This window comes from Peromyscus maniculatus, chromosome 12, assembly GCF_049852395.1.
Source record: "Peromyscus maniculatus bairdii isolate BWxNUB_F1_BW_parent chromosome 12, HU_Pman_BW_mat_3.1, whole genome shotgun sequence".
NCBI lineage: Eukaryota > Metazoa > Chordata > Mammalia > Rodentia > Cricetidae > Peromyscus > Peromyscus maniculatus.
In genome coordinates, this window is record NC_134863.1 from 45650131 (window position 1) to 45672260 (window position 22130).

Genomic DNA, 22130 nt, shown 5'->3' on the forward strand with positions numbered 1-22130 from the left:
ATTGGGAAAAGGTATATAAAAATACAATTAACACCTAATGGTCAAAAAACATCAATTAAATTTTTCTCCCAGGAAGTGGAGAAATTATTTGTCCATGAAGAAACTGAAATGTTCCAGACAAGACGTCCTAGCACATGCAGAAACACAGAAGGGAACTGCCCGCTTCTACTGCTGTCCTCTAAAACTAAACATCGGAGGACTGATGAAAAAGCTAATTCCCCTGCAGTGGGCCAGCATTCCTTTTCACTGCTTTACTCATAAATAACAATCGGAGTTGCCAAATTGTTTTAGGAAATCTCCAATATCAAAGAGAGAATACAAACAAGAAAAAATTACTCCTTAAGTGCGGGGAATAGAGATATTTTAAGGAACAGGGGATAATTAAATAAATACCAAAATTTTAGGTTCTAATTAATATCATCAACTAGATAAAAAAAATCATAGATATAAATAACAGAAAAATGCTTACTGTTCCTTACAAAGAAAAAATATAATCATCCAAATTATAAATTATGAATAAGACAATAGTAACTTTGAAAAAGCTTCTAAATTAAATAATAAAAATCCACTGTGAGATAACTCCTTTGGGGAGCACACAGACTCTTAGAGCTGAATAGAAAGTCTTCAGACAGCTGGCTGCTTCACAAAGAACTTGCCCAAATCATGCAACCCTGAGCCTTACAGTTCTTGGCTTTTTAAGCACAAAAACACACATCCTGTGTTGACACACTTCAGTTAACAAGAACAGTTAGCCAGAAGCAGAACTACAGAAGTCAAAACCAAGGTTAGTACATTTAAGGACTTTCCCAGCTGTGCCCTAGGACCATTGGCTTAACTTTTGCTCCTGTTTGGTGGGTGGACTAGGTTCCTGTTTTAGCAGATGTTCTTGCCTATGTTCTGAGTTCCAAGAGCTGAATGGGCATCTACCATGGAGTCAATTTTGCTAAAGTCAGGAAGGCTACAAAGGTCTGGAGATCTGTTACAGAAAGGAGGTAAGTAAGATCCTTTCTAATGAGAATGAATTTAAGGAAGCCTAATAACCAATTAACAAGACTTTCATAAGATATACATAGATATGGATATAGACAGATGCACCTAGATATATATGCATACATACATGTATATATAATATATATGGTTGTTTAAATGTCACTGGCCCCCATAATCTCATAGGGAGTGGCACCAGTAGGAGGTATGGCTTTGTTGGGGTAGGTATCACCTTGTTGGAGGAAGTGAGTCACTGTAGCGGCAGGCTTTGAGGTTTCCTATGCTCAAGATACCACCCAGTGTCTCAGTCGACTTCCTACTGCCTGCAAGATGTGGGACTCTCAGCTCCAGCACCACATCTGCCTGCATGCCACAATGCTCCTCATCATGATGATAATGGACTAAACCTCTGAAACTGTAATCTGCCACCTCAGTTACATGTTTTCCTTCATAAGAATTGCCATGGTCTCTTCACAGCAATAGAAACCCTAACTAAGACTGTTACAGAGAAACTCAGAACTGAAGGCTCTATCAAGGGCAGGTGACAGAACTGAGCTTGTTGGAGCTGTTATGACCCAGGCTTTGACCCACAATCCCAGTAACATTTAAAACAATGATAGTTAAAGAGATTCCTCTGCATTTTTGTATTCTAGGAAATGCTTTATTGCAAAAAAAAAAAAAAAAACCTTAACCAACTGAATCAAATAACACTTGCAAATGCCCCCACCTACAGGTGAAGTTCATCCTTCTCCTGAAGACCTCTGGTTGTTGATCCACCCTAGCCTGAGGTCCTACAGAACCCCCTCTAATGGCCTTTCCTGAGGATCCTCACCTCGGTGTGAGCATTCTGATGTGCTGTCTTCACACAGCCACACCCGAATCCTATTTTGCATACCTGGCTCTGTGTAGCCTGGCGCATTCCGCTTGCTGAAAGAGACGCTCTTTTCAGATCAGCCTCTGAGACTGCTGGCCAATCATCCTCCCTTTTGCAACAAAACTCCATCCCCAAAACCAAAGTTTCCTTCCCTGCTTATAATAAAGTCCCTTTTTACTGAAGTCCGGCTCTTTAATAATTTCATACTGGGACTAGGAGTATGGTTCAATTAGTAAAGTACCTGCCATGCAAGCCTGAAGACCTGAATTTGATCCCCAGAACCCACACTAAAAATTAAAAAAAAAAAATTAAAGCCAGATAGTGTGGTACACACTTGTAATGCCAACCCTCAGATAGAATAGACAGGCAGACCTCTGGGACTCACTGACCAGCTAGTTTAGCCTGCTAGGTGAGCACTATACCAAAGAAGAACCAAATCTCAAACCAAAAAAAAAAAAAAAAAAAAAAAAACCAGAAATCAAAAAGACAAAAAACAAAACAAGCTAACAACAACAACAAAAACCCAAAGTGGATGGCTGCTAAAGAACAGCATTAAAAGCAGGGCAGTGGTGGTACACACCTCTAAACTAACCCCAGCACTCGGGAGGCACACACAAGCAGAGCTCCAGGCCAGCTTGGTCTACAGAGTCAGTTCCAGACAGCAGGGGCTACACACAGAAACTCTGTCTAGAAAAAGCAAAGTGAACAAACAACAACAACAGGAGAACATCAAAGTTTGACCTCTGGCCTACACACAGACACACACACACACACACACACACACACACACACACACACACACCATACATGCACATATACATGTACAATTCATCCACACATACATATACACCCATATGAATACATACTCATATGAACCTTCAAGTACACACAACACAAAACTGAGTCTCTAAAGAGAACTGAAGAAAAACTTAGACGGAAGAGGAAAAAATGAACACAGAACTCCTCAGAGGCTTCTAGTCTGCATCTAGATTGACAGAGGCAGGGGTGAGGGAGGGGGCGCCTGCAAGCCTCTGAGATTTCAAATTGAATTCAGGAAACGTGCATGGAGTGTCCAGAAAGAAAATCTTCTGCGCCTTGGACACTGTAGGACTGCAGGTAATTGTTGGACTGAGGATGGGGAAAGAGGGCGGGGCTCTGGTCAGAGGAGGCCAAGGACTGGATAGGCCAGTAGAGAGTGGCAACAGGCAGCTCCGGGAAGATGTGGGCTGAATGTTAAGGCAACACCATCAAAAAAGCCCAAATCCAACCTTCAGCCTTTGTCATCAGAATACCTGTCAATCTTCCCCTTCCGGGCCTGTACCACAGCGGCCTTAATGAGGTCCTCTCAGGTGTGGAATCAGAAGTTGCACATGGATGACAAAGAACACCTTTTAGGCTAAAATCCTTCTGATCTCGCTTCTCAGCAAAACTGGGAATGCCTTAGGCACAGAATATTCAGCTTTCCTGCTGCTCCTGAAATATTGTTAGGGCAACTCAGCAGGAGAGTTTCTGATCTTTTGCCCTAAGGCAGGAATTCAAAAGAGAGCAGACAGCATAAGTCCATCCTTGAATGCCTTCACTGGCAACAAGGTAAACTCAGGATTATCGTCATGGTATCCTCAGCACTGAGAACTTTAGTTTTCAGAGTTAGCGAATTACTCTAAAGCATCTATTAGTAAGAAGAGCTGTTATTCGGAAGAGTTATTATACGGAAGTTCAGCTCTTCATTCTCCTTTGATGGCTAACAGTCACCAACAAATAAATAAATCCGTCCCATGGTCCTTATGCCCATTATGTCATTTTATGTCCTTCAAAATTATTATAAATGAGAAATGAAAAAATATATATGTTCATTGAGGGTTATACATGTTTTTAAAAAAAACCCTCTAAGTAACCAATCTGGGAATAGCTTAGAATTTGAAGCATAAATTTGCAACAAATATGCATATATTGACATTGAAGGATAACTATGATTTGTCAAAAATTAAAAATCAAACTACAAGACAGGATGAGGTGGACACAGAAAGAGATGCATCCCAAAGGGGGAGATGCAGAAACATGAACAGCAGCTTTCTCTGGGAAGTGGAATTACATTGGAAGAGAAAGCTAAGAGCAGGGCTTCAATTTTTATGTTTCTTGTACTTCCATATTCCTTTTCTTTGCAATAAATCTGTGCTGCTTACACAATTCAAAGCTATCGGTTTTGATTTAAGGAAAATGGATATCGGGGAGCAGGCAAATGCGCTTTGAAAATATGGACCGTTTATTTGCAATACAGCAATCCTTTCACGGAGCATACGAACTAGGAACCCTGTCTGACAACTCTCCATATAGCTGCAGAGCTAAAACAGGGAGGGAAGACCCTTTAAAATGTCAGGAAGTGAGCAGAGCTGCAAATACAGCATCCTGTCTCGACCACAACTCAGCCTGTGGAAGCAGGCTGCCTTTAGCATTCATGATTGGGAGAAACCTGCATATTATTCTACCACATATAGAAAAGTATGGCTTTCATTTTCCTTGAGTTTCTTTCTTTCTTTTTTTTTAAGAACTCCTCAGCTCATTCTCATGCTTGTTTATTCCCTTGAACTTCTTTACACAAAACACAGTTTCAGTGGTGAAATTACAATGAATTTCAAGAGGGCAACAAATAGAAATATTTATACCCAAGCTGAGTCCCTTCGAATGCCCTGCCTCCCAAGAATGAACTCACATGCCCAGAGAGGGAGCTTTGAGTTCTGCCCTGGGAAAGGAAAGATGACTGCACACCACCACAAAGCAGGGTCAATCTGAAATTGGGCAATTGATTGTCAAGGTTGGTGTAACACATAAGAAAAGCAGGCTAACCTCTTCTGGGAATAAGTCACATACCATGAACCCTGCAGCCAGCAGTCCAAAAGTTGGCTGCATATATATACATAGATGTATGTGTATCCTTATATATGTATATATGTATGTATATATATATATGTGTGTGTGTGTGTGTGTATGTATATGTATAGCTGCTGCTGCTTGGTAATGTATTTTAGTTGATTGTTCAAGATACTACATCATTAATGATGAACCAAAAAGGCACAAGATCATGTTTACTTTAAAATGTCAGTACTGAGGTTCTGTTGTTCCTCAGGAAACTTGATGATATCCATATAATCTGCAGTGTCTGTCAGTGTTTACTACCTACATTTGAAGGCATTGTAATTTCATTGACTCTTGACAAACCAAGTGTCAAAATCCGCTGAATAACCGACATCCGCTTCAAATATAAATAGCTATTTTAGGAAAAACAGATTCAAAGACAAAAGTTTGCCATGTACCTCTGTACAACTCTACCAAGCATAACTTTTCATTATGACCCAGATTCTTCTTCTAAATTAATTTCACTCCTTTTTTTAAAACCTATGAAATATGAAATGATAGCTGCTAATGTACTGGCTCCATTAACTGTAAAATTTGCAAATGTTAAATGATGTCAGTTACATATTAAGGCCATCATATCTTACAAATAGACAATCAATCCATTCTAATAATGGCTTAATAATGTCATCAAAACTGTGATTAAAATAAAGTTTTGAAAGTTAATTCACTCAGTGGTAAAACAGTTGACTATCTCCAAATTTAGCTATGTGATACTTAAATTCCAGTTAACAATAAATTTCGACAGATACAAACTCATAGGTAGGCATCATCTCAATGAATACATAGAACATTTTAACCACTGTTTAGTACAAGGCCACAGGATGCACCCAATCACCAATCTGTTATCACTACAAGTAAATCTCCCAATTTCTATAATGTGATATAAGGGGAATCACATGGAATTATTCTTCTGTGTCTGGATTATTTTACTCAGGATGACATTGATTCATGTTGTCACATGTATCATTACTTTGTCTTTTGTCAAAGACTATATCAATTTATTTAATCATTTGCCTGCTAACAATTGCATGATTTTAGTTTGTGGCTATGATATTCAAATCATCCTGACAATTCTTGTGCTGACTTGTGTGTTTAAATACATACATAATACACAAATACTTTGTAAAGTACATAATCAATTATTTTGCTATTTCTGTTAGGGAGTCAGTTCTTAGATTTATTATTAAGTAGCAAGGTTGTTATATCTAAAATCAAAAGTTAAAACTGGTGCCTTCACAAGCATAAAAAAGAAATCTTCATGATTTTGGAGCAACAAACATTTCTTAGTGTTGGTAAGGCATGTAAATATATAATAAATAAGCAAATCATAATAAATTGGGTTTAATCAGATTTAAAACATTTGCTTTTTGTGAGCCACACATATGTTAAGAAAATGTGCGTGTGTGTGTGTGTGTGTGTGTGTGTGTGTGTGTGTGTGTGTGAGTGCGCGCAATAAAGCATAGACTTGGAAAATATTGGCAATACACTTATATGGCAAAGAAATTATATCCAGAAAATATTCATGGACAAGGGAATTTTAGAAAATTAGTTTTTTGTTCACCGATGATGGTCCAGAAAAAAATATGCTCAAGTTTGATGTCATAATATCTTTGTTTAAGATTCGTGCATCTATTTGTGATGATTGTTGGTGGAATTTGTCGGCGGGGGGGGGGGGGGCGTTGTTCTTTTGTTTGTTTCTTTTTGTTTCCTTTTTTATGTATTGTCTGGTTTTTATTGTAGGGTTACCCTTATCTTGGAAAACTAAGCATAGCTTTATTTTAATCAAAAATCATCCCACTTTCAAAAGAACAGAAAGAAACAATTGTCCTCATACAGATAGGAACGTTTGAAAAACAAATTTTAAAATAAAACTATTAGTGTGCCTTAAAGCCCTACATTAAAATGGATAATGAGCAGTGAAAGTCACTAAAGGAAACCTCGTCAATAGCCCCTGTTCTAACTTCAAATCTGGCCCCAGCAGAAGCCCGTTTTTAAGGCAGAGATGCTAGCATTTGAGAAGTCTGGTTTAAGCACTGCTGATGTACTCCGCACTGGGAAAGAAATATGAATATAGCCTGCCTGCCTCTAACGCCTGAACTGAGCTGATTGCACTCTAAGGGAAGATGCATCTGCTCCTCCCACGGAACGGATTGCAGACTGTTAAGAGGATACTCCGGGACTCCGCAGGGCTCCTGAGGCAGCGCTGTTAAGAACAGACCGAAATACCAGGCTGTTCTCTTGACGCCTTGCATGCACATCCACGCCATTACCCAAGTGTAGAAATTGAGACTTCGCCTAGTGCCAACAGCAACAAATTTTCAAAGTTAGATCTCACTAAAGATAAATGGACACTTTGGCCTGAAATATTGGGCTTTTACAAAAGCATCTCTTCCTATGCTGAATCTTGCTTATCTGTTTACCTTGAAAGAAAGAAAGGAAGGAAGGAAGGAAGGAAGGAAGGAAGGAAGGAAGGAAGGAAGGAAGGAAGGAAGGAAGGAAGGAAGGAAGGAAGGAAGGGAGAGAAGGAGGGAGAGAGGGAGGGAGGGAGGGAGGGAGGGAGGGAGGGAGGGAGGGAGGGAGGGAGGGGAAAATTAAAAAGTCTACTCATATTCATTAATATGTAGAATCACAACAAATGAAGTAAAACATCCAAGAGAGGTCTAGAGCTTAACTCAGTTTTTAAAATTCACTGTCTAGAAAGATACTGCTCAACATAATGTCCACATGTGGCTGTTTAAATGTCAACTAAATTTAGATAAATTTAAATTTAAATTGAGCAGTTTCCCACTCACACACGAGGTATTTTAGTACACCATAGCCCTTTGACCATGAGTGATTAGTGCTACCAGTCAATGTAAACATAGCTCAAGCCCCACCATTGAAGGATCCTGTGGGATGATAATGCTCTCAACGAGTGACCCAGCTTTAGCTATGAATACAGGACCGTGACAAAAGCTAGGAGCATTATCCAATACACTTGAAGAGGTTGTTTGAACTGGAACCAAAATTTATGCAATAGCTTAGTTTTGTTTAATTCTTCAAAAATCATGGAACAACAAACAGATTTTTAAAAGGCACAAAATAAAAGGCATTTTACAAACAGTAACTGGCTCTGGAAACACTACCAAAAGGAAACACTGAGAACTGGCGGGCATGGAGAACACTGGCTATGGAGTTGTGCAACTCAAGGGGGTGGGAACTTTGGTTTCTGTCTTTTGTTCTGAAATCAACTGTTATGTTCAAGGTATGTACTTAGTTTTCAAATTTCTGCAACAAGAAATAGCACATACAAATGAAGTTCTTTTTTAATTAGCTAGCACAAAAAGTAAAACTATTTTCCTACTATTAGCTGAAACAACTTAGTTTTCTCTGCTAAGGGATCCATTTATGAAAACTTAACAGTTTTACTGATGACTTTCAAGCATCAAAAAGTCCTGGCTACTATAACACGACTTGCCATCTACTATCTGATCTAAGCATCTCCTACATCCATCCAAGGGCATTTCCAGAGAAGAACCGTGTTGGACCGTCATCTTCCTTTACTCAGCTGCTCAACAGCTTCCTCACTTCACCTTGCTAGAACTAAATTCAGCCTAGCTACCACTGAAGCAGCCGATGGCAGCGAAGTAAGTACCAGAAAGTCTTCTTTAACAAACTGGCCACACTAGATTGCAAAGCAGGCCTTTTCTTCTTTGCCTAGAATAATTTATATGTTCTTTAAAGATGCTTAAAGTGTCCTTGACCCACCACTCCTAATTCTGACAAAACAGCTTCTACCCACTGGACTAAGGAAAATAAGGACTTCTGGGTGTGCTATGTTCATCATATTGACTGTGGTAATATTTTAATATTTTTACATGATATACTCTATGAAGCTGAAATATGAAAGCCTGTGACAAGTACTGGTATTGATGTGAAACAACTGGAAACCTCAGAATTTTCATATAGTTTAAAACGAAATTTAAATCACTTTGTTAAGCTCTTTTACAGTTAGTTAATTAAACAAGCACTCAGTCATCCAACTGCTAGTTATTTTTCCAGAGGAAAGTATTGTCTTCATTAAGACTTGGGGAGCCGAGTGGTGGTGGCGGCAGCACATGCCTTTAATCCCAGCACTCGGGAGGCAGAGCCCGGCAGATCTCTGTGAGTTCGCAGTCAGCCTGTGGTACAGAGCGAGTTCCAGGAAAGGCGCAAAAGCTACACAGAGAAACCCTGACTCGAAAAACAAAAACCAAGAGCAAAGACTTGGGGAGAAGTGTCCATTCATATAGACAAGAGAAAAAGATTGCAAAAAAAATTAAATAACAATGAATTGTCACTAAGTAACAAAAACAAGATGGGATGTCAAAACATTTAGACTGGTGAAATAAACTGGGCAACATGAGAGTGCCTATTACATAACTCTATATTTACTTCTGGATAAACAAGCTAACCTATAATTATGATGAATCTGCCATGGAATGCCTAAGGATAAACAGAGGAGGCCAGGAGAGTCAGGAAGCTCAGGAGACTGAAGTATAAAGGGCCAAAAAGAAACTTCTGGGTGTGCTATATTGTTCATCATACTGGCTATGGTGATATTTTAACATGTGTACATGCCATACTTTATCAAGCTGAAAACTAAATATATTCAAATAAAGGTCCTGCCAACAGACCTCAATAAACTAAAAAAAAATAGCTGTGCTTCATATTATGATAAGTATGGTCTATAAACTACATTAAAATACGTACTTCTCAAAATTAAAAATGGTTAATACTTTTACAGAGTAATCAAAGATGTGCATACAGAATTGCTACATAGGATTCTGTCAAAATAGATTCACTTCCTGACCTCTGAGTTAAATTTAATTATTTCAATTTATAACTCATTTCCTAAAAGGTTTGAAGTTTTTTTTTATTCTTCTCTCATGTATTGCATCCTGACCAAAGTTTCCTCTCCCTCCCCTGTCCCCAGTCCCCCACATCATGAAAAGAGCAAGCCTCCCAGGACATCAACCAAACAAAGCATACCATGTTACAATAAGACCAGGTACATATCATCACATCAAGGCTGGACAAGGCAACCCAGTAGGAAGAAAAGGGTCCCACTAGTAGGCAGAAGAGTCAGAGACAGTCCCCACTCCCACTGTTAGGAATTCTACAAGAATACCAAACTACTCAGTCATAACATACATGCAGAAGACCTAGGTCAGGCCCCTACAGGCTCCCTGATTTCTGAGAGCTCTCATGAGTCAATTGATTCTGTGGGCCTTGTTCTTGCAGGGTCCCTGACCCTTCTGGTTTCTCAGATCCTTCCTCTTCGTCCTTTGCAGGTCTTCCTGGGCTCCACCCAATGTTTGACTGTGGGACTCTGCATCTGTTCTCATCAATTGCTGGTTGAAGTCTCTCTGGTCTCTTTGATGAGAATTCTGCTAGGCTCTGGTCCCAGAACACTCAGCAGGCAGGACAAACTTTTTATTAAAATAGAAAAGGGGAGCCCGGGCCTAGGTCTGTGAGCAGCTTGCCTAAAGCCGGTGCTACAAACAACTCAGACCTGCCCTGCCAAACAGGGCCCTGCCTGTAAAGCCAACGCACGTGGTCGGAGCTTAAGGAAGCCAGACCCAAGCCTTGACTCAGCACAAGAGGGAACACGTGGCTGCATTTAAGCTTTAGCCGGCTACGCTTTCTTGTGCGTTCCCTCTCTCTCTCTCTCTCTCTCTCTCTCTCTCTCTCTCTCTCTCTCTCTCTCTGGATTTACACCTGGGACACTAGGTGGCTGCTTTGAAAATCCCCTCGGATTTCTACTGTTCTACGCAGATTTGGTAAGTAATAATATATCAGATATTTTAAAGGAAACTATCTAAAAGAGAATTTTTTTCCACATTAAAAAACAAATGGGTTTTATGTGTACATTGGAAGAAAATTGGTTTTTGTTCGAAATTTTAGGCAGTCTGGCAATGGAACAACTATATAATATTAGTATTGGTGGAATTATGCACCTCATCACTATAATAATCCACATTTTAATATTTAAAAAGATAGTCAATTTAAGTGCCAGGATAACAGCGTTAGAAGAACTTGTTAAACCTGTAAAAATTCAGACAGAAGAAATTAACAGTGAAGTTGTTTCAAGTCGGGATCATAAGGTTGCAGAAAGAAAGCCTGTTTTCACACAGCCACCCTTAATTTATCCTGTAACAGTACAGCAGATGCCTGATCAAATGGCTACACAAAATACTTGGGCTCCAATTGAAATGTTGGATTTAAAAAGGTTTAAGGAGGCAATAGTATCTTATGGCATGCATTCCCCATATGTAAAGCAAATGTTAAACACTTGGTCAACATATAATAGGATAGTACCACAGGACTGGCGGGACCTCGCACAAGGTGTTCTGGAACCCAGCCAGAGACTTCAATTTCTGACTTGGTTTAAGGAGGAGGCTAAAAACATAGAAAAACAATGGAGGGATAAAGGAGTACAAGTTTGCCAGGATCAGCTTATGGGCGAAGGCCAATATGCTTCAGCACAAGCACAATGTTTATATGATGTCCAAACCCTAATTTTATGTCGAACGGCAGCCTTGAATGCATGGGACAAAGTTGAGGAACCAGGAAAAAAATCTGAGTCATTTACAAAGGTGAAGCAAGGCCCAAAAGAGTCTTTTACAGATTTTTTACAAAGACTGGCTTCAGCAGTAAAGAGAATGGTCTCGGATTCAGAAGCTGGTAAGGCAATAATTGAATCTTTGGCCTTTGAGAATGCGAATGCAGCATGCAAAAGAATAATCAGGCCATTAAGGGCAAGATCTGCACCTATGGAAGATTGGATTAGAGAAACAATTAATGTTGAAGCTGATGAGCATGATGATACATGGGTAGGAGAAGTAATTTCAAAAGGTTTGAGGAGTGTTAGATGTTTTGGATGTGGAAAGCAAGGACATTTGAAAAGGGACTGTAGACAGGTCATTTCCAGAAACAATGTTTCTTCAAGGAACAATGGCAACAGAATGCCCCTTCCTTCTGGAGTATGCAGAAGGTGTGGTAAGGGAAAACACTGGACCAACGAATGTAGATCAACAAAGGACAGACAGGGTAATCCTTTGCCTCAGTCTTCGGGAAACTCCCAGAGGGGCCTCAGGCAGGCCCCCAGTGCAAATCCAGTTCAAACCTTTCCGGCAGCCATAGAGGAAATGCCTGCTCTGGAGAGCGATTAAATAACCAAATGCCTATTGGAATAAATCATGCTGGTCAGGATGATGAAACAGAGAGAATAGAAAATTCAGGAGAAAACATAAAGAAAATTTTTTGGCAAACTTCTATTAATGAACAAAGACCAAAATTAACAATAAAAATAAATGGTGTTTTGTTGTCTGGTCTGGTAGACACAGGTGCGGACGTTACCATAATTGCACCAGAATTTTGGCATCCAACTTGGCCTCTTCAGGAGGTAAACGTTCAACTGTTAGGAATTGGGACATTATCTCAGGTGAAACAGAGTGCAAGATGGCTCGAATGTATAGGTCCAGAAGGACAGAGAGGAAAATTAAAACCATATGTGGCTAACATAACTATGAACCTGTGGGGTCGAGACTTGTTGCAACAATGGAATACTCAGATTAACATCCCTCCAATCTCAGAAACAAATCATAAACTAGCACATGTTACTGAGAGAAATATTAGAAGATATTGTTCTAATGAGTGGTCACCAGCCATCCATATTATACAAGAACAGGGCACAATAACTGATGATCTTCCAAAGACACCAACAGCTCTACCTTTAAAATGGTTAACAGACAAGCCTGTATGGGTCCAGCAATGGCCTTTAACAACAGAGAAACTCCAGGCTTTAGAAGAGCTGGTAGAAGAACAGTTAAATGCTCAGCATATTGAAGAATCAACCAGCCCTTGGAATTCTCCTGTATTTGTTATTAAAAAGAAATCTGGTAAATGGAGAATGGTAACAGACCTTAGGGCAATTAACAAAGTAATTCAGCCAATGGGTTCTCTACAATCTGGGATGCCTTTGCCTACTCTGTTACCAAAAGGATGGCCTCTCATAGTTATTGATTTAAAAGACTGTTTCTTTTCAATACCCTTACAAGAAAAAGACAAAGAAAGATTTGCTTTTACAGTGCCTACTTATAATAATTCTCAACCGGTTAAAAGATTTCAATGGAGGGTCCTCCCGCAGGGAATGTTGAATAGCCCAACTCTGTGCCAATATTTTGTACAACAGCCATTGGAAGTGATACGTAAAAAATTTCCTAAATCTATAATTTATCATTATATGGACGATATTTTACTAGCTGACTCAAATGCAGATACTTTAGAAATAATGTTTGAAGAAGTAAAGAAAATTTTGCCTCGCTGGGGATTACAAATTGCTCCTGAAAAGATACAAAGAGGAGATTCTATTAATTATTTAGGATATAAAATAGAGCTACAAAAAATTAGACCCCAAAAGGTGCAAATTCGGAGAGATAGACTACAGACTCTTAATGACTTTCAAAGATTATTTGGAGATATTTCTCATCTACGAACTATTGTTGGGGTAAAAAATGATGAACTGACTAATTTGTTCAAAACCTTAGAAGGTGACAAGGACTTAAATAGTCCAAGAGAATTATCACCTGAAGCTGACAAAGAATTAGCATTGGTAGAAAAGAAAGTGCATGAAGGACACGTGAATCGTATTGATCCAAAGCTGGATTGCATTTTGGTTATCTTACCTTCTAGGCGTTCTCCTACTGGAATATTAATGCAGAGGGAAGATATTATATTGGAATGGATATTTTTACCAAATAAACCAAATAAAAAATTAAAAACTTATGTGGAAAAAATCTCTGACTTGATTTACAAAGGAAAATTGAGACTTCGTCAATTAGCAGGCATAGACCCAGCAGAAATTGTCGTACCATTAACTAAGGAGGACATTGAAAAATTATGGACAGAAAGTGAACCTTGGCAAAGAGCTTGCAGTAATTTTTTGGGAGAAATTAACAGCAAATATCCCAAAAGCAATAGAATTGATCTTATAAAGAGAGCTGAATGGATCTTGCCTCGAATTGTACGGCAAAAACCCATATCTGGAGTTCGTACATTTTATACAGATGCCAACAAACAAGGAAAGGCAGGTTACAAATCAGAAAATTTAAGTAAAGTGGTTCAAAGTCCGTATAATTCAGTGCAAAAATCAGAATTGTATGCTATTCTGTTGGTATTAATGGATTTTTCAGAACCTCTCAACATAGTAACTGACTCTCAGTATGCTGAAAGAGTGGTGTTACATATTGAGACTGCAGAATTTATCCCTGATGCTTCAGAATTAACTTCACTATTTATTCAATTACAAGATACAATCAGGAAAAGGAATCATCCTTTATATATAACTCACATTCGATCCCATACTGGTCTGCCAGGCCCTCTAGCACAAGGCAATGAAGAGATTGATAAATTATTGATAGGAAATGTGCTGGAGGCCTCAGAATTTCATAAAAAACATCACGTTAATAGTAAAGGTTTAAAAAAGGATTTTTCCATAACCTGGCAACAAGCCAAAGAAATAATAAAGAAATGTCCTACTTGTTCCTTCTACAATCAGACGCCATTACCAGCAGGATGTAACCCAAAGGGTACTCAGAGAAATGAAATCTGGCAGATGGACGTGTTTCACTTTGCAGAATTTGGAAAATTGAAATATGTACACCACACTATCGATACTTATTCAGGATTTCAATGGGCAACTGCTTTGAGTTCTGAAAAAGCTGATTCTGTAATCACTCATTTGCTAGAAGTTATGGCCATCATGGGTATACCTGCACAAATCAAAACTGACAATGCTCCATCATATGTCTCTGTTAAAATGAAACAGTTTTTTGCTTATTACAATATAAAGCATATTACAGGCATACCACATAATCCTACAGGTCAAGCAGTTATAGAAAGATCAAACAGAACTCTAAAGGATATGCTAAATAAACAGAAATGGGTAACAAAAACCCCCAGAAATAGACTGCATAATGCTCTTCTAACTTTGAATTTTCTGAATGCCAATGAGAAAGGAACAACAGCTGCAGAGAGACATTGGATAATAGAAAAAACTACAGAATTAAATCAGCCTATATACTTTAAGGATGTGCTGACCTCAGAATGGAAACCAGGGTATATATTACATTGGGGACGTGGTTTTGCTTTTGTTTCTACAGGAGAAGATAAGCTGTGGGTACCATCAAAATTGATAAAGGTTCGATTTGAACAAGAGAGACCTCTTAATTGAGGAGGTGATAGTTCATCAACCAGCATGAACATCCAATTTAAACTAACTTGTATCAATAACACATGCCTTTTCATTTAATCAGATAATAACTTGTCAAAAGGAAACATCCCCAAAATTAGTCTTGGGGAAAGGTTTTTGTTTTTGTCTTTTAGGAGAATGAAGGTTAAGGAATCTGAAGAACACTGGACAAATGAGACAACTGAAGAAAAGGGACAAATCATCTATCCCAAGAAACAGAGTGAAACGGTGTATGGGTATATATTATCTAAAAAAATTTTATGTCTTCCTAAATGTTTGTTTCTGCTTTTCTCTAAAGATTTAACACTATTGGTCTTCTAACAGTCCCAGTTCAATTAAAATTTAAAGCTGACTTTGGAGTTGGAGAATGGCTCTCTCCTTCTTTAAAATCAAGCATGTTGTTAAAAGGAAAATGCAGACTCCCTGTATCATGCCAGAATAAGAGCCATCTTCTGCTATGGTACAGGACAAAAGCAAAATTAATTAAGGGACTATTCTATTACTAATCTCAACTCTTTGATTCTATTCTGATTCTTTAAACTTTTCTCAAAGTATAAATTTTATATCAAAATTTACAAGATTAATATATATATATACATTTTAAACTTTGTTAAGATATGAATGGTCACATAGAGTACTAACTAATTCTAGAAAAAAGGCTAGCTGCATATATATGTTTTTGTGTTCGAGTCTCTTATCAGTTTTCTGCAGGAAATCACGGCCAGGCCTAATATCAACTGAAGTCTCCAGAAAGAAGATGGGGCCCCACAACAACAACAATTCCACGTGGACAATAATAATATCATTAAGCTGACAAACATCATCCACAGATCAGCTTTGAACTACAAGGTGCTCAGAGCAATTTTGAGATGACTAGCTGAGATGATCCAGTCTCAAAGACTACTTGAATAAGGACTTGAGATAAACCCTGAACTTTGGCATTATACACAGACTGGATAGTGAAGGATATAGTTACCTCTCTTAGAATTTGACAATTAACCTAAAATTTTTCTTTCAGGATAAAGAAAACTTCGCCCATACCCAGCAGGAAGCAATTTTAAGAATACGACGCCCACATTCCCAAAGAGGTGGTGTGGGGCGGGTGGTTTTTTGGTCTTTTTAATGGGTTTTGGGTCTGGGATAATTTTCAGTATTTAGGGGGGTTGGTTACAAGTTATTGTCAAGGGTTAGGAAAAAGGCTAAGCAAAGGAGATTAGATTTAAGGTTCTTGTCTAAAAAAAAAAAAGAAAGAAAGAAAGAAAGAAAAGAAAGAAAGAAAAGAAAAAGACAATTACTAGTTTTAAATACTTTACATTGGATTGAATTGTTTTATATTGTACACAAATTTGAAACTGATATTGTTAGAAAATGCTATATGTATATTTCTAATTGTATTTATTCCATCCATTTAACAATGTAATGCAAATTTCTGATCCTTGAATGTTATTATTATCAACTATTAGGATATAAAGAAATGAAAGCTAGTAGTTAGACATTATCATAGAACTTGTAGTCATATTAGATATGTTTTAAAAATTGAGCAGAGATGTTTTAGACAGGTCATCTTCAAACCCTTCAGAGATCTACAGAATATGGCATTTAAAATGTTTTAATAACTTAGAAAATTTTTCTTTTTTGAGACATGTCGGCTCCTGGCAGTACCAATCTACTTTAGAGAAAATATGGGCATTGAAGAAACTGCATATGGAGTCAACTTTCATTCTGGCAAAAGTTAGCCACTGGACAACAAAGTATCCTCGAATCAACAGGACAAAATGGACAGACAGATCACGAAACAAGGGACTACTGATTCTTGCCAAAACAAGTGTGGTTATGGCTTTATCAAAAGGCATCTTCTGAGGCCAGGACAATATGGCCCCATCCCTGAAGTGGCCTTCGCATCCGGAAAAGGTACGGTACCCTTTTCTTCGAAGGCAGCTTAACAGGCAGAGGGCCGATGGATTCTGTTGTACAATGGAACAGCAGCTGAAAGCTCATGCCTCTCAAAAGTAGACTGGCATTTAATAGAGGGATGTGGAGAAGAAGGGGATGCTGAGATGAAGCCATATATACACAGCCAAGAAGAATGGACAGCTGAATTAAAAAACTGTCAACAATTTCCAGAATTTAAAATCCTGAATCATGACAGGACACTAGTGGAATTCAGGTGTTTCTGGTACGTGGACTGCTCTCACCCAATGTGAGGTTGAACTGTTGACCTTGTGTACATCCTACTTCACAAATGAGTCTGTCAGATACACTAAGCCTATAGGCTGAAGATGATGCCCCAACACTGCGGAGAAACCTCAGGTGACTGCCCAGGCAGCTGGCTGTTTCTGTCAACTCACAAAATTTTTTTGGAAGTTGCTTGCATGCACTTTCTGTTTTTATTTTTGTTAGCTAATATTATTCCCTTCTTGGGTCTCTGAGGGAGTTGAAGATTAGTTAGTTATGGTTGAAGATTAGTTAATTATAGTTGAAAATTAATTAGGATAGAAAGTACATTAGATACATCTTGGAATTATCAAAATAGGATAGATAATGGAATTATTTTCTCTGATTCGTCAAATACCTGTTTAGGTATTTATTACTTGTATATATTGTATATAGTTATTGTACTTTTGTATATAGTTTTTCTTTTGTTAGTCATAACCTTTTGCTTTTTTTCTTTTTATTAAAATAGAAAAGGGGAAATGTGGTGGTAATCTAATTGTATTGAAATATTATTTTGATTTGTACTGAAATATTAATTTGATTGTATGTTAATAAATAAAGTTGTCTGGGGGTCAGAGCTATTAGAGCCATAGCAAGAGTGTGGCGGTGGTGGCACACGCCTTTAATCCCATAGATATCTGTGTGTTCAGGGTCAGAGCTATTAGAGCCATAGCAAGAGTGTGGCGGTGGTGGCACACGCCTTTAATCCCATAAGATCTCTGTGTGTTCAGGGATACAGCCAGCATTGGAGACATATGCCTTTAAGACCTAGGGGGCTGTACATTCAGACAGTGACGAGGCAGTCATGTGTTTGGGTTTACAACCAATGAGAAGGCAGAACAACATACTTTAAAAATACGAACCGACAGGAAGTAGGTCTCTTTTCGCGAAGCTGGGACAGCAGGAGGAAGGGTGAGATTTTAGCTCTGAGCTCTGACCTCTCGGCTTTCTCTTTTACATTGTTTCTGTGTTTCTTATTTAATAAGACGGTTGGTTACATCTACAGTCGAAGGTTTTGTGGCTTATTTGGTGTCCTAGTTCAGGCTCCATGTTCCCTATTACTAGGAATCTTTGCTAGGGTTACACAGAGTTTCCATTGCACTAGGTTTCCACCTTTCCTCCAAAATGCCCCCCAATTCCAGTTGTTTCTCCCAGTATTCCCCCTCCACACTTGATCCTTCCTGTTCCCAACCCCACCTACCCCAAGACTGCCTTTGAAATCTATTCTATTGCCCTTTCCCAGGGAAATCCTTATGCGCTGCCCCCCTTAAGTCCTGCTTACTACTTAGCCTCTCTGAGTCTGTGGATTGTAGCATGCTTATCTGTACCACATTTTCTTTATCCATTCTCCAGTTGAGGGACATCTAGATTGTTTTCCAATTTCTGGCTATTATGAATAAAGCTGCTATGAACATAGTTGAGCAAGTGTCCTTGTAGTATGATGGAGTGTTCTTTGGGTATATGCCAGCTGTGGCATAGCTGGGCCTCGAGGTAGATCAATTCCCAATTTTCTGAGAATCCACAATATTAATTTCCAAAATAGCTGTATAAGTATGTGCTCTCAAGAGCAGTAGAGGAGTGTTCCCCTTGCTATACATCCTTGCAGCATGAGCCGTCATTTGTGATTTTGATCTTAGCCATTCTGGTTGGTGTAAGATGAAACCTTAGTGTCATTTTGATTTGCATTTCCCTGATGGCTAAAGATGTGGAATATTTCTTTAAGTGTTTCTCAGCTGTTTGAAATTCCTCTGTTGAGAATTCTCTGTTTAGATCTGTACCCCATTTTTAATTGGATCATTTAGTTTGTTGAAGTCTAGTTTCATGAGTTTTTTATATATTTTGGAATCAGCTCTCTGTCACATGTGGGGTTGGTGAAAATCTTTCCCCAATCTGTGGGCTGCTGTTTTGTCCTATTGACAGTATCCTTTGTCTTACAGATGTTTCTCAGTTTCAGGATGTCCCATTTATTAATTGATGATCTCAGTGTCTGTGCTACTAGTATTCTGTTCCTGGAAGTTGTTGCCTGTGCCAATGTGTTCAAGGCTATTTCCTACTTTCTCTTCTATCAGATTCAGTGTATCTGGTTTTATGTTAAGGTTTGAAGATTTTAATAGGAAAAGTCTTCTTACCAAACCTAAACATCATGTCAGATACTATTGTCTTTAACATTTGGTTTATTTCTTGTAGTTATTTATTTTCAAGGTTTATTTCCTTCTGAGCAACTTACATTTTATACACACAAAATTAATTTGACATTCTCCCTCTCCAGTTCACTCTTGTGAAAACTTAATTAACAATCTCAATGAAGTCAAGTAAGTGTGCAAATAAATTATTTGATCTCTTCTCATTTCACAAAAAGTATCTGACTCCAGGAGGGAAATGAATCAGAAAATTTTCAGAACAAAATTTCTCCTTTTGAATAAGAAGGAAAATAGTTTACTTGGTGTTTTCTTTTCATAAGCCCTGCCCTTGGCAGTAATTCTTCCAAAAGATACCCTTTCTTTAGTGAATTCAGTGTCACAACTGCTACACACGTACACCATGCTTCCTTTCTTCATTGTGTCCCATAGACAAACATGATTAATGTGTTTCTCCAATATCAGTGACTCACGGTGCAAACATATCACTGTACCCTACCCCTCAAGCCTCCAGCTACAGGATGACTCTTTGTGTCCATGTTCATAACAATCTTTGGCTGGATGCAATCTATCCCTGCTACACACTTATCATGTCACTTCACATTGAAATGGGACCTGAAAACAGCTAAGCAGTTTGTAAGGGAGTTCATGTACTTTGCCTTATAAAATTAACCCACTTTTCTACCTTAAAAGAGTGTCATTCTTCCTGCCTAGTCTAACCATAAATATTCAAACAATGATTGTCTTTAAAATATGCAAGTTTTCATAAAGAAAGGTTACTAATTGCAAAGCATATTCTGAAAATAGACACACTAAAATATGGACAACTCTAAGTGACTAAATAAGGACTAATACTAGACCAAGCATTGCAGAATGCATTCTATCAGTGGGTTTGATTTGATAATGTAAATGTTTTCACAGCAGTTTTAGTATAAATTTTTTCCAGACAGGCGGGAGCTCTCCAAATTGCCATGTCATGACTCTCTATAGCTAGCCAACAATTTTACACATCTTCATTATCCAGCTGGTACAAAAAGACATAGAAGTTTCCACCACCTAATTTATAGAACTTTAGAAGTTTTAGGTAAAATGAAAGCGGAAATCCAAAGGAACTTACAAATACATCGCCCAATGCTTCAGCAGTGAAGCAGAGACATGATTTGTTCAACACTAAATGCTGCATTAGTGGCAGAGCAGCAGAGGAATTGGAATGCTTGCTCCTAATGGCACTGTTTCATTACAACACTCTGTCTTTTTAGCTTCTAGTTCAAGCACCAGATTTACTCTTTATGTACCTTGCGTTTAAAAGGACTGGGGATTAAGTCCTGTGAAATGGTGCAACACTGAGGTCAAAAACAGAACTAAGAGATCATTAATGTTTGTTAAGTAAATGGATAACACATAGTCTGAATTGGTATGGAAAGTAAGCAGATTGATATTAATTGACTTAGTAATGTGCTAAGCCTTATATGTGTATGTGCATATATGTGTGTGAGTGTGTGAGTGTGTGAATATATAACATAGCATTTAATCCATCCCAAAAAAAAAGTGCAGGTAAGACATCATTAATTTTTTGTAGATATGAAAACTGAGGCTAATATGTAACAATACACATAACATGCCTGAACTAAACTGTCATACTGTATTTACTACAATGTTCACAGCTTAAAACAAATATGTGGAGAGACCGGCCCCCAGCTCCCAGCCTGCCCCTGACGACTTCCCTTCTGGACCAGAGGTGAGTGCCTGGGTCCAGCCAGGACCCCATCCCTGGCCACCAGCCACTCCTGAGAGGCCTGCCCAACTTGGCACCAGGTTCTGGCCACCGGGCAGCTCCCCTTCTAGCCCCACCGGGAGGGATCCCCATTTCCAAGCCCCCGGCAGCCCCTGCAGTCTCCGCGCCCTGCCCCCACGCCCATCTGCCCAAGACCCCACCCACTTCCTGAGACTTAGAGACCGGCCCCCAGCTCCCAGCCTGTCCCCGACTGCCATTCTGGACCAGAGCTTGCCCCTGACTTCCCTTCTGGACCAAAGAGTTGGACAAGAGAACTCCCTTTTGGACAAGAGAGAGAGTCTTCCTGAGTCTGTCAGATCTTTGTGAAACAAGTCCACTGATAAGACCAAGAAGGAATCACAAGGAGATGGGCAGACGTCAAAGCAGAAGTACATACAGCAAAATGAAGAGCAATACAGCATCACCAGAACCTAGCTCACCTCCAACATCTAGACCTGAACACCAAAAATTGGAAGAAGCAGAAGAAAGTAGCCTTATGAGTAACTTCATGAAGAAGGTAGAGGCTTGTGTAGAGGAAAAGACAAGAAAATTGGAAGAACGCTGTAAACAACTAGAGGAAAGGGCAAACAAATTAGAAGAAAACAATAAAGCCCTTCAAGAAAACAATAAAGTCCTGGAAGAAAACATTAAAATCCTGGAAGAAAACAATAAAGCACTCAAAGAAAATCATGAAAAAGCAATGAAACAAACAAAGGAAACAGTCCAAGATCTGAAAAGGGAAATTGAAAAAATGAAAAAGACACAAACAGAGGGAATGCTGGAAATAGAAAACCTGAGTAAAAGATCAGGAACTTCGGATGCAAGTATAACCAACAGAATGCAAGAGATGGAAGAGAGGATTTCTGGCATTGAAGATACAGTAGAAGAAATAGTTCCATCAGTCGAAGGAAACACTAAAGCCAACAAAGTCATGAACCAAAATGTCCAAGAAATCTG